Consider the following 11,905-nt stretch of genomic DNA (forward strand, 5'->3'; position numbering starts at 1 on the left):
TGTATGTATGTATGTATGTATGTATGTATGTATGTATGTATGTATGTATGTATGTATGTATGTATATGTATGTATGTATGTATGTATGTATGTATGTATGTATGTATGTATGTATGTATGTATGTGTGTGTATGTATGTATGTATGTATGTATGTATGTGTGTGTATGTATGTATATGTATGTATGTATGTATGTATGTATGTATGTATGTATATGTATGTATGTATGTATGTATGTATGTATGTATGTATGTATGTATGTATGTATATGTATGTATGTATGTATGTATGTATGTATGTATGTATGTATATGTATGTATGTATGTATGTATGTATGTATGTATGTATGTATGTATGTATGTATGTATGTATGTATATGTATGTATGTATGTATGTATGTATGTATGTATGTATGTATGACAATGATATCTATTGTACGGAGTAACATGGCCACTGACAAGATCTGACAATATTTTCATAAACTCTGTATATATTTGACAGAAATCATAATATAAACGTTTTGAAACCCATCTTTGTTAGGAAAATACTCTTAGCAATGAAGGAGTTGCCACCACGTAATTTTATTACACATGACATGTTATGGGTCAGCTCTCCGTGCAGTCTCAGACTCTGCTGGGGGGTTGGGGGGGGGTTATGCCCTCAACGGCAAGAGGCTGGGTAACCGAGACTAATGAGAACTATATACACTATTAAATCTATGTCTAGTATTGTCAAGGGTACAAATGAGAGTGGTGCTGAGAATCTGATAGAGTGTGTGATGCTTGGCTTTCTTTCTATCGAACTGAACTCGTGATAGTTGAGATTTTTCTGCGTGGTGCAGAGAAAGTTCATAGGCCCTATTGAGACTTTTATGATGCAATTTGGGAACAATTCAAGATGGCGGCTCACCTGGACAGAAGCACACGTGAGAAGTTATTTGACTGATTGTAAACATATATCTGCGATTTGAGGAAAATCATGTAGCCTAAAGTAGCTATAATGCATCGAAAAAGTCTCGACAGGGCCTAGCACCCTTCTCTGTGTCACGCATAAAATCTTAACTATCGTCATTTCATTGTTCACGGAAAGAAAGCCGATCACCCTCTACCAGTTTCTCAGCGCCACTCTCATTAGTACCCCTGATTGCTTTAGTGTTAATTTACTAATTTTTTTGTCATAACATAGTGATTTATCTACGTGGAAGAATACGAATCTCACGACGGTTAGACTTACATGTATCTACTTGTGTGTTATTCTGTATCTGAAAGACATCTCGTTAGATTCATGAAATCAGAAAAAATGTCAATGTAATTATTGCAGATAGGAAATCTAGAAAGGTGGACAGTTGACCATAAAGGTCTTATCTCCTCAATCCATGAATCATGAAGGTTTGTGTCATTATCGCCTTTTTAAAATCTTACAGTCCTTTAAGCCGTATCTTGAATAAACCTTCAAGTAAATAATTATGCTTATTTCCGGAAATGTATCATTAAAATCTGCTTAGTTTTACTGATGTACCAACGGACATGTTGATTCGACTACATTGAGAACTGTTAACATAATGTATTCAGATTTTATAACAGTTATGTATGTATACGTATATTTAATCGAATTAATGTGCATAGATATATAATAAAGTTGTTTACTAATACCATGATTTGTTGTGACAGCATGTTAGTCGTCTCGTTTATAAAGCACTCAACAATTTGAGAGTTCAATAAATTTCAGACATGTTTACTAGAATCGATAATGTATCATCCCACGATACCAGGTATATATGTATGTATGTATGTATGTATGTATGTATGTATGTATGTATGTATGTATGTATGTATGTATGTATGTATGTATGTATGTATGTATGTATGTATGTATGTATGTATGTATGTATGTATGTGTGTGTGTGTGTGTGTGTGTGTATGTATGTATGTATGTGTCTGTCGGTGTATATATATATATGTGTGTGTCTGTGTGTATGTGTCTGTGAGTGTGTGCATGACAAAAGTTACTATATTTAAAAGGCTTAATGAGCTGGAAAACCCTTTGTTTCCACGTGTTGTCACGAGCTATATGCCATCAATCCCATTCACTATACGATCTGACATATTTGGATTAATCGTCGTGCATCAAATGCTAAGTACAGGACTCGCGGTTATTAATCAGTAAACGTTTGCATGTCATAGTGCTGATTAACAGCGCGTGGGCGTTGTCATAAACTCGTCTTTCTTAAGAGATGAGTTGATGTGTTCATTTGCCAACTAGCAATCAATTCGAACTATGACTTCATTACTTGACTTCTAACAAATCACAATGACTTCACTTTTTAAATTTAGAAAAAAGTCGTGATTCTTTACCCAGATGTATGAATTCATCACATAAGACCGAACTGGAACTGCAAGTCGGCTGGCGAAACTCTGAGGACATCACCAGTAATAGTTCTTTTCTCCCATGCCACACATTCTCGAATGATAGAACATATTTTTTCTCTGACGCAAGTTCAATAACAATGCTGTTTCAATTTCTGTTCAAAACTATTCCCGCGCCATTGTTTTTACAGTAACTTTAGAACTAATGATTTATACTAAGAAATCTTATTGAGATTTCAATTGGCAGCAAGACCATTAATGAATGATACTTTCGTCAATTGCTAGTTTGATTTCTATATCTCCTGTAAGGGGAGGTTATGTTATACTCCCGTGTGTGTGTGTGTGTGTGTGTGTGTGTGTGTGTGTGTGTGTGTGTGTGGCTGACTGACTGCCTGTCTGTATGTCTGTCTGTCTGTCTGTCTGTCTGTCTCTGTCATCTGTGGACACGATATCTTAAACTACTGCATTGATTCTAATGAAACCTATTATACATCTTCCATTATGGTAATAAAAAGAACTGATTATACTTTGGTAAACATCTAATGAGCATTAAGTAGTCATTTGCATATATGTAGTTAACGATTTTTAGTGATTAGGTTGTGTCTTTGCAATGCATATTTCAAATTCAATATAATTTGGTACATACTTTAGCCATGAGAAAAGTTTGTTGAATTAGGTGAAAGATTTAATGAATATGTTGAGTGGTACGAACATCATGTATAACAGCTATAGTTTAGAAGTTTGCATTGCATTCCAATACTATACGTGCAGGCCCCAAAATCTACTGTTTTGCCTTTATAATATTACTTGACACATTGAATCTGGGTATGTTTCAAATTGAGGTCACCATAAATTATAAATACTAATGCGGTTCGATTACACACTTACTATCACCATGAAAAAAAACCCACTGAAGGTTGACTTAATAGATTTCGTATAATGCACAAAATATTAATAAATGATGAAGTAATAATAAGAAAAGATATTTGTTGTTTCGACTAGTCAAAAATTAATATATGCCAATAAAGATCACTCAGTGATGATCAATGTTGTCGTCTCGATAATTGCTGCTTATATGTGGCATGCAAACAACCTTGTAGTATTCGACGTATTCACTGAGGAAACCAGAAAGGTCACAATGGCTTCTAGTCATCAACATTCTTCTTTTTAAAACTTCATGTTCGTGTCAGAGATCAATTTGACAGTTTAAGTTGTGAAAATTATAAAATATATTTTCTGTCATCTTTACACATTAATTAGAACACATTGTTATTGTCCTGACATATGATAAATAGCTTTGACGATACTGAATCCCGGTAGTCATAGCAACAATAGACGCGTTAATAAGTTATATACAGTCCAATATCCGCAAAAGCAAACATTAAATGAAGAATATGTCAATATGAACTTGATTAAGCTCGAAAAAATAGTTTGCTGTTTTCAAAGGACTATAGTTGTTAAGTATCGTGTTCTCGCTTCGTTGACAGTTTTAGTCGTCAATTGATAGGATATTTTCTGGAGGAAAGTGTGTTAGTAGTATTCCTTAGGCAAAACACGGTATCATCAGTATGTGTTAGAATGTTATCGTGTCTTCCTTATTATATGTAATTGTGCATATGTGCGTGTCTTTGCATGGTATATCAATGAATCTGTTTGTTTGTTTGTTTGTCTGTGTCTGTCTGTCTGTCTGTCTGTCTGTTTGTCAGAGAGTCATTCAGTCTCTGTCTGTCTGTCTGTCCGTCCGTCCGTCCGTCTGTCTGTCTGGCTGTGTTTGTGTGTGTATGTATGGATGTATGTATGTATGTATGTATGTATGTATGTATGTATGTATGTATGTATGTATGTTTGTATGTATGTATGTATGTATGTATGTATGTATGTATGTATGTATGTGTATGTATGTATGTATGTATGTATGTATGTGTGTGTGTGTGTGTATGTATGTGTGTGTGTGTGTGTGTATGTATGTATGTATGTATGTATGTATGTATGTATGTATGTATGTATTGTATGTATGTATGTATGTATGTATGTATGTATGTATGTATGTATGTATGTCTGTATGTATGTATACCGGGGTATGTTCTGTTGGGTTGTATTTTTTGCGTGTGAATATTATGACTTTTCACACGTATAACCGTTTATCACGAGCGGTTGTCGTTCCGTTCCAGAACATTAGAGAGATTAAGATGTCTTCACATAGCGAGAACGTTACGCGGAACACCGAACGCGTTACGTTCTCGCTACGTGATGTACAGAAGCGATTAAGATGATAACATAACCTTTGACACGTCGCACAATTGTAAGTTGTAACAATGTATCTTATTGGCCAAGAAGTTTACCATCGTCCAATCATCGCTAGCTTTACAACATCGTTTTGTTGCGACAATGTTGGTAAACATAAGGACATGGCGGCAGCGAGGAGAAGGTACGTTAGTTATGAACGATACATTTTATTGTATATTTTCACAGCTGTGTTTAATTTTTATCCTTATTAGTCCTATGATATGACTACTATGAGAAAAAGCGGTCTTACCTAAAATGGAGCAAAAAACATTCATTTTACGCCCCGCGTAAGGTCTATACGATCGGTTCCGTACGCCTAGCGCCTATAAGCGTTGCATGGCAATATCCAGTGACAACTTTTTAAATCCAAAATTATTTGTTATCTGATTTGTTCTGTATTTTGAAGCGTAATTGACTGTGTATAAGTGATAATTAAATTTGTTCGTGACCATAACCCAGCATTCCCACCAGACACAAATTCACAATGCGGAAATCGAATACACCAATGTACATTACTACATATTTGTCAATACTTTCAGGCGAAGACGTCAAGAAATAACAGAAGCACTTTTATTAGAGGAGGACCACGATGACATCGAATTTTTTTTAATCAATACATTTTTGGAGAGCAGAAATCTTGTTAATACACCAATCGTACTTGATCTCTTTTCAAATGATGAGTGTTTTGAATACTTCAGGTAAGTACTCAAGAAGTAGGTGCATTATTTTAGTACCATTTCATCAGTCCAACTTGTCATATTAATAGAATATGTGTAGTACAGGTTGTGAAATGAAAAACAAAATTGCGTTGATAGCCTACCGGTGTTGTCCTTTTGATGTTTTTATTCTATTTTTCATTTTTTGATATGATTTTAATTTTTTTAAAAATGTTTTTGTATACAATGTACAGCTTACACATTCTTTCATTCTGTAAATTACAGATTTGGTAAACATGACTTGACCCGGTTACATGATGCACTCTCTCTGCCAGAAAAAATAGTTGGATATAATGGAACTGCAGCAACAAGTATGGAGGCACTACTCATTCTTCTGCGTCGACTATCATATCCCAACCGTTGGTGTGATTTAGTTCAATTTTTCCAGAGGGATGAACCAGAACTGAGTATAATTTTCAATACGGAATGTCAGTTTCCTCCTCTATTGGCATAAAATGTAATAATGTGTTATTTTATGTAATTCTACATATCAACAGTTTGTGTCAATATTGTGCTAAATCAACAATGGATGTATAATGTTTCTGCAAGCAGAATGACCTAGAAAAGTCACCTTAGAAACAAACATACTAGTAACCTAAAGGAGGACACTAGAATATCAAAAATATCTCACCCACTACTATCAGATATATATTCCTTTTAAAAGCTAATAGCAATCAGTAATTGAACTTTTTTACATTTGTCAGTGTGGTTATACTTATCTCAAATTTGTGTGATTTTTGTGTGCTCTTTTATGCAGATTGTAGAATATATCCACGGGGAATTTAACCATCTTCTCACATCCTTAAATTTGGCATGGCTTGACCCATTTACATTTGCTGCAGCAATCCATAACAAGGGCGCCTCACTGGATAATTGCTGGGGATTCATTGATGGAACAACTAGATCAATTTCAAGACCACGTACTGGCCAAAGGGTTGTATTTTCTGGCCATAAAAGAACGCACTGCCTTAAATTTCAGGTAAGAGAATACTGGAACAGTGTTTCACAATTCAGGCGGAATAATATTTACACTAAAATTACAGTCTTTCAACAGAGTTTGAAAGACTTATTCATTCGATGGATTGACGTACGTGTCATGAAGTTATTTTGGGAACATAGAATAAATGTCAATGTTTAAGCTCTTAATTAATTTTAATTTTGGAGTCTTGTTTAATGTACAGTTTCCTGTCATACTGGACATTGCAAAGAATGTGCAAATATCAAGATTTCAGTTTGTCAACACAGTTTATACATGTGCATCGAGCATTGTTGTTTGACAATTTAAATTCAGAGGTACTTGTTTGTCAACAACAACAATGCAGATTACAGACATACAAGCTACACTGACAATTGAACAATGGACATTGCACAGTGCTCTAGGGACAACAAACTTTAGACATGAAATAGAGAAACACAAAAAAGTTTATCAAACAACACTTCGGCTGCAAACATTGATATGTATTTTGGTTCTCTAATACAAGTATTTCATCCAGTTTTCATTGTTTAATAAATATTTCTTCAAATGTCTAGCATCACATTCAAGAAGCTATCTATGTGCCTTTTTATGAGCATCTACCTTCACTCCTCCAACCTAACCCTATTTCAGTATGTTGATCCATCAATGCTCTAAGAAACCATGTCACAACCCTTTTCTTTAATGGCCTCAATGTCAAACCACATTAGTCTACAATCTGATAACTTTGATAACTCATCAAAATAGATCAAAGCATTGTCCAACATGGTTTCTATTTTATTCAATTTCAGTCCCTTCAAGTGCCAAATGGTCTTATAGCCCATATGTTTGGACCAATAGAAGGGAGCCGACATGATGCATATATGTTGGCGGAAAGCCAGCTACTTCCAATGTTAGAACAAATTCAACATAATGGACGGATGATGTGTGTTTATGGTGACCCTGCTTATCCTCTTCGTCCAGAGTTAATGGGCCCATTCAAGGGGGCACACTTAACCCTTCAACAGCAGATTTTCAACCGATCCATGTCAGAAGTTCGTGTATGTGTGGAGTGGGGTTTTGGAAAGATTATATCGATCTTTGCATTTCTTGATTTTAAGAAAAACCAAAAGCTCTACCTACAACCTGTAGCAATGTATTTTTTGGTGGCAACAATTCTAACAAATTGCCATACTTGTCCCTATGGAAGTGAAATTTCAGCCTTTTTTGATCTACAGCCACCAGCACTTGAAACTTACCTTAGAAATGAATAAACATTGTTGGCTGTTATTGATGTATTAGTTGTAGTACCAACAGACTTATCAAATGTTATTATGCATATTACTGTTATTCTGAATAAACATGATTGCTACTGATATTATTGTCTGAAATTGTATATTTTTGTTACATAAACAAAACAAAGTAAAAACAAAGATATCATTTATTTATTGAACACTGATTTATTTTGCCACAGTTGCCGGTAAAATGTGGAACAGAATTCATGGAAAGTAATAACTTAAGCAGGGAAAACTACAGGCCACAGCAAGCAAGATCTAGATATGAACATTTTCCTGTGATATTGGATGTATAGTTTCTGATTCTCCGATCCTCTCATCCCCAAGCATGCACCACTGATGGCATATTCCATTCTAGGCCTAGTCTAACAACATACCAATAAACTTACGTGTTTGTGTGTGTGTGTGTGTTTTCTTTTTTTAAAGGATTGTCAATTCTTTTCCTTTCTTCCTTAATTAATCAATATATAAAACTCTCTATTCTTAATTTTCTTACCTGACTCTGTTTCTACCACTAGCCATATCTATCACAAAAAAAACCTGTAAATTGGTGACAGCTTATTTATATCATGTTTATATAATAGTAGTTTATCTACAGTCAGATTTTAATGAGTCAACAACAGATGGTCAGCTGATTAGTAATTTAAATACCAGCGGACCAAGTGTTATTGACAATATAAACAGGAACAGGGACATGTAAGAAAAAAAAAGTTTGTGAGTATGTTGTTGGACCAGGCCCATGACCGAATATACCATTAGTGGGAGTGGGGTGGGGGAAAGGGGATTGGAGAATCAGAAAAAGTACATTCAGATGACATACAGGATATTGCACATATCTAGATCATACTCACTGTGCCCTGTGGGAAAACTGTTAAGAACACTTTTTTAAAGTTATGAAATAGACGAGAACTTTCATTTTGTTTACATTTGTAACAATGTGAAATAAATAAATATATATATACAATGTTAAAATGTAATTTAAATTTAATTTCTCTTGGCAAGCTGCTCCAACATCCTCATTTGCATTTCCAGCTGCTTCTCCTGTAAAGCAAGTCGCCTCTTTTCAACTTCTAGTGCATCCTGCTTGTACTTCATATCCATCTCATGCTTCTCTTGCAGATAAGTAAAAAGATCAGCTTTTGATGTTCTGCTGCATTTTGCCTTTTTCTCTGTTTGAGGTATCAGAAAGAAATGAAACAAAGTTAGCAAATTTGTAATCATATAAAGTGGATTGAACATGTTAAATACCAACATTCCTGTTAAGAGCTATGGTGATTAAGAAAATATGTTGAAAAACACCCCATCTGCATTCTACGCTATGATTCGTGACATTATAGAATGTATTGTTTGATCAGCCTTATTCTACAGCCTGGAAACCAAACTTTATTAGACTTGTTTGAGAAATTTACCACAATTCCATTTGTAAATGTAGATATTTGGCAGACTTCCAATCTTCAAAGTTGATCAAGGCTATGTATTACAATTACTGACATTGTTTTGGTTACTATTGTACCATGCTTGTTACAAAATACTGAATCATCTTCTTTGTTGGATGTCTACTCATACACTGACCATAAGTGTAACATACAATTTCTAAATAGTGACAAAATTTGCTGGTATGTACCATGATATCTTTTGTTATTCTTGAATTTGTATGACACATGCACTTCTAAAACCACAGTGAGAGTGTAGCTCCAGAAGTCTGTGTTTCATATTTCTGCAAGCAGAACAACGTGAATTACTAGTATATCCATATGAATCCAAAGTGACAACAGTTCACTCATAACCAATGGATAAAATCAATTTTCAATAATAACAATGTACCAAAGGTTTATGGTTTGAGTAATTTTTAAAAAGTTAGAGAGCTTTATACACCCTGGTGAATCAAAATTACCTCCTGAGTCATTTTCTGCTGTTGTCATTCTCTTCATGGCAGTCTCTCTGATGGTAATGGCTTGCTGTCGTTGTTCATATTTTTTCTTGGATGCCACTACGTCATTACTTCTACGTGCTGCCTGGCTTTCAACATATGACACAACTTCTTGGGACAGCTGTTACAATTCAGTGTACTGCTCTTCTGTACCAGACCTGAAAAATATAAATATGAATATGAGTGTCTCATATGAATATAAGTGTCTCGCTGGAGAGAACAGTGCTCGATGCAAGTATTAGTAGCAGAGTATTATAAACTTAATTCAAAAGAATTAGGGTGTAATGAGTCGTTACTCAGACGACTAACTGTGTGTGTGTGTGTGTGTGTGTGTGTATATATATATATATATATATATATATATATATATATATATATATATATATATATATATATATATATATATATATATTGTAAAATCAAGAACCAAACTAAAATCTTAGTCAGACGCTCACAGACAACTATTCATTACAAAAGATGAATAATTGCCCCAATGTAAATACTTAAAGAAGTAAAATCATCTCAAATTTTAGCAAATGAATATCAATTTCGAAATTCAAAATTCACAGTAATATTAATCAAAACAAAAGAAGTTAATCACACAGAGGGTTGGATTCCATGTAACTTTGTTATCACTCACTTTTTCATAGCCTTCTTATCATTCTCCTTGAACTTCGCTAGTAGCAAATCTGCGTGCTCTCTGACGGACCTTGATGTTATTTTTGGTCCGTCACCACTCGTACACCAGCCCCAATGTGACATCAGTGTGTTATCAATAGCTAACCATTCTGCCGAGGTTTCAGGCCTGTTAGCCACTACTTCCCGTAGTAGATCAACGTCCTGTTGAACGGACCAACGTATGACAGTTCGTTTCTGCACTGACATTGCTTGCTCTCAGTATCTACAATTACATCAATAGTAAAAGAACATAGTTGAAATGTATTTATGAATCCAGTCATCACAGCTGGCTACAAAAACATAATTACACAGCACCAAGCCACCGTGAAGCAGTAGTGTTTACAAGCCTTAACAATTACGCCTTTCTCGGTTCATACGATGCTATATGTGTCCCCAGCCTCTGTGTTTGTCTCCAAAACAAGAAATTTATATGAGGCAGTAATGTATATGAAATAATTGTAACCCGCTGGTCGTGCGATGACTTTTGTTTGGTGGCCGTTGTTACTGTTACTTCCGTATTCGGCAAGCAAACTGGATCAACAACAACAACAACAACAACAACAACAGTGGCCACATAGTGACAGTCCAACGCCAGTTATGACTTTTTGTCTCTTTTTTATATAAAATGTTGCAACATCAGTAATCTATGAATATAGTAACTCGTAAAGTGATAAGTATATTTTGAAAAACAATGATTCACATTGAATTTTCTGTTCAAATAAAAGCATGAAATGCTCTCGGAATTGATATACGAGAAACTTACCTGTTTCACGTAAAAATACAACTGGCAGACGACAAGCAAACGTGTGACGTAATCAAATTACGAGAAGGGCGCGCAGGGAGTGATGACGTATCCGTTCACGTTCCGTTCACGTAAGACATCTTAATCTCTCTATTCAGATATATTCAGATGTTTACCCAATATGTCTTGCCTGATAATACCTTGAGAAAGAATTTTATTCAAAACGTCAGATTTTACATCTATTTATTCGGACTGTCTCACAATCTCCTTATGCATTTCTATGTATGTATGTATGTATGTATGTATGTATGTATGTATGTATGTATGTATGTATGTATGTATGTATGTATGTATGTGTGTGTGTGTGTATGTCTGTCTGCCTGCCTGCCTGTCTGTCTGCCTGTTTGTCTGTCTGTCTGTCTGTCTGTCTGCCTGCCTGCCTGCCTGTCCGTCCGTCCGCCTGTCTGTCTCTCTGTGTGTATGTCTGTCTGTTTTTTTATGTCAGTCTGTCTTCATGTCTATCTCATCACCTGTCTCCCCGTTTGTCTGCCATGTATTATTCATAGTGCCAATCTACATCATTTTCGCATCAGCGTTTTCAAGAATAATAAAATGAACTTATTGATCTAAGCGCCTCTTTTCACCAATGGCATGACTAATTAGTTTGCCCCTTCTCTTCTTATACCAATCCCTTGACACTGCATCGCAACTGCTTTGTATTGAATTGTATTGCGATATGTACACTTAATCTACTAAGCGCTTTTAAACAAGACCAACGCACTTTGCTCAAATGAGTATTGCATTCAGCAAAGAACGCACTAGTGTAAGAAACCACCTGCAACTATTCGCAGTGTCATTAGAAAGTACGGACCCCTGTGTTTAACATCCCATATAAGATTATTCGTATTATACTGTTACTCGATCGTTCACACAAGTTCTAT

The 11,905-nt window shown here is 35.1% G+C and overlaps 1 long non-coding RNA gene across 1 annotated transcript; it reads right to left on the reverse strand.

Moving 5' to 3' along the window:
* Positions 1 to 8,623: 8,623 nt before the first annotated feature.
* Positions 8,624 to 11,119, reverse strand: LOC144451070 (uncharacterized). The gene is made up of 4 exons (XR_013482274.1): positions 10,986 to 11,119; positions 10,185 to 10,445; positions 9,509 to 9,702; positions 8,624 to 8,783 (listed from the first exon to the last, which is right to left on the reverse strand). It is a non-coding gene; the product is annotated as an uncharacterized LOC144451070 (long non-coding RNA).
* Positions 11,120 to 11,905: the final 786 nt, after the last annotated feature.

Source organism: Glandiceps talaboti, chromosome 20 (assembly GCF_964340395.1).
Source record: "Glandiceps talaboti chromosome 20, keGlaTala1.1, whole genome shotgun sequence".
Lineage (NCBI taxonomy): Eukaryota > Metazoa > Hemichordata > Enteropneusta > Spengelidae > Glandiceps > Glandiceps talaboti.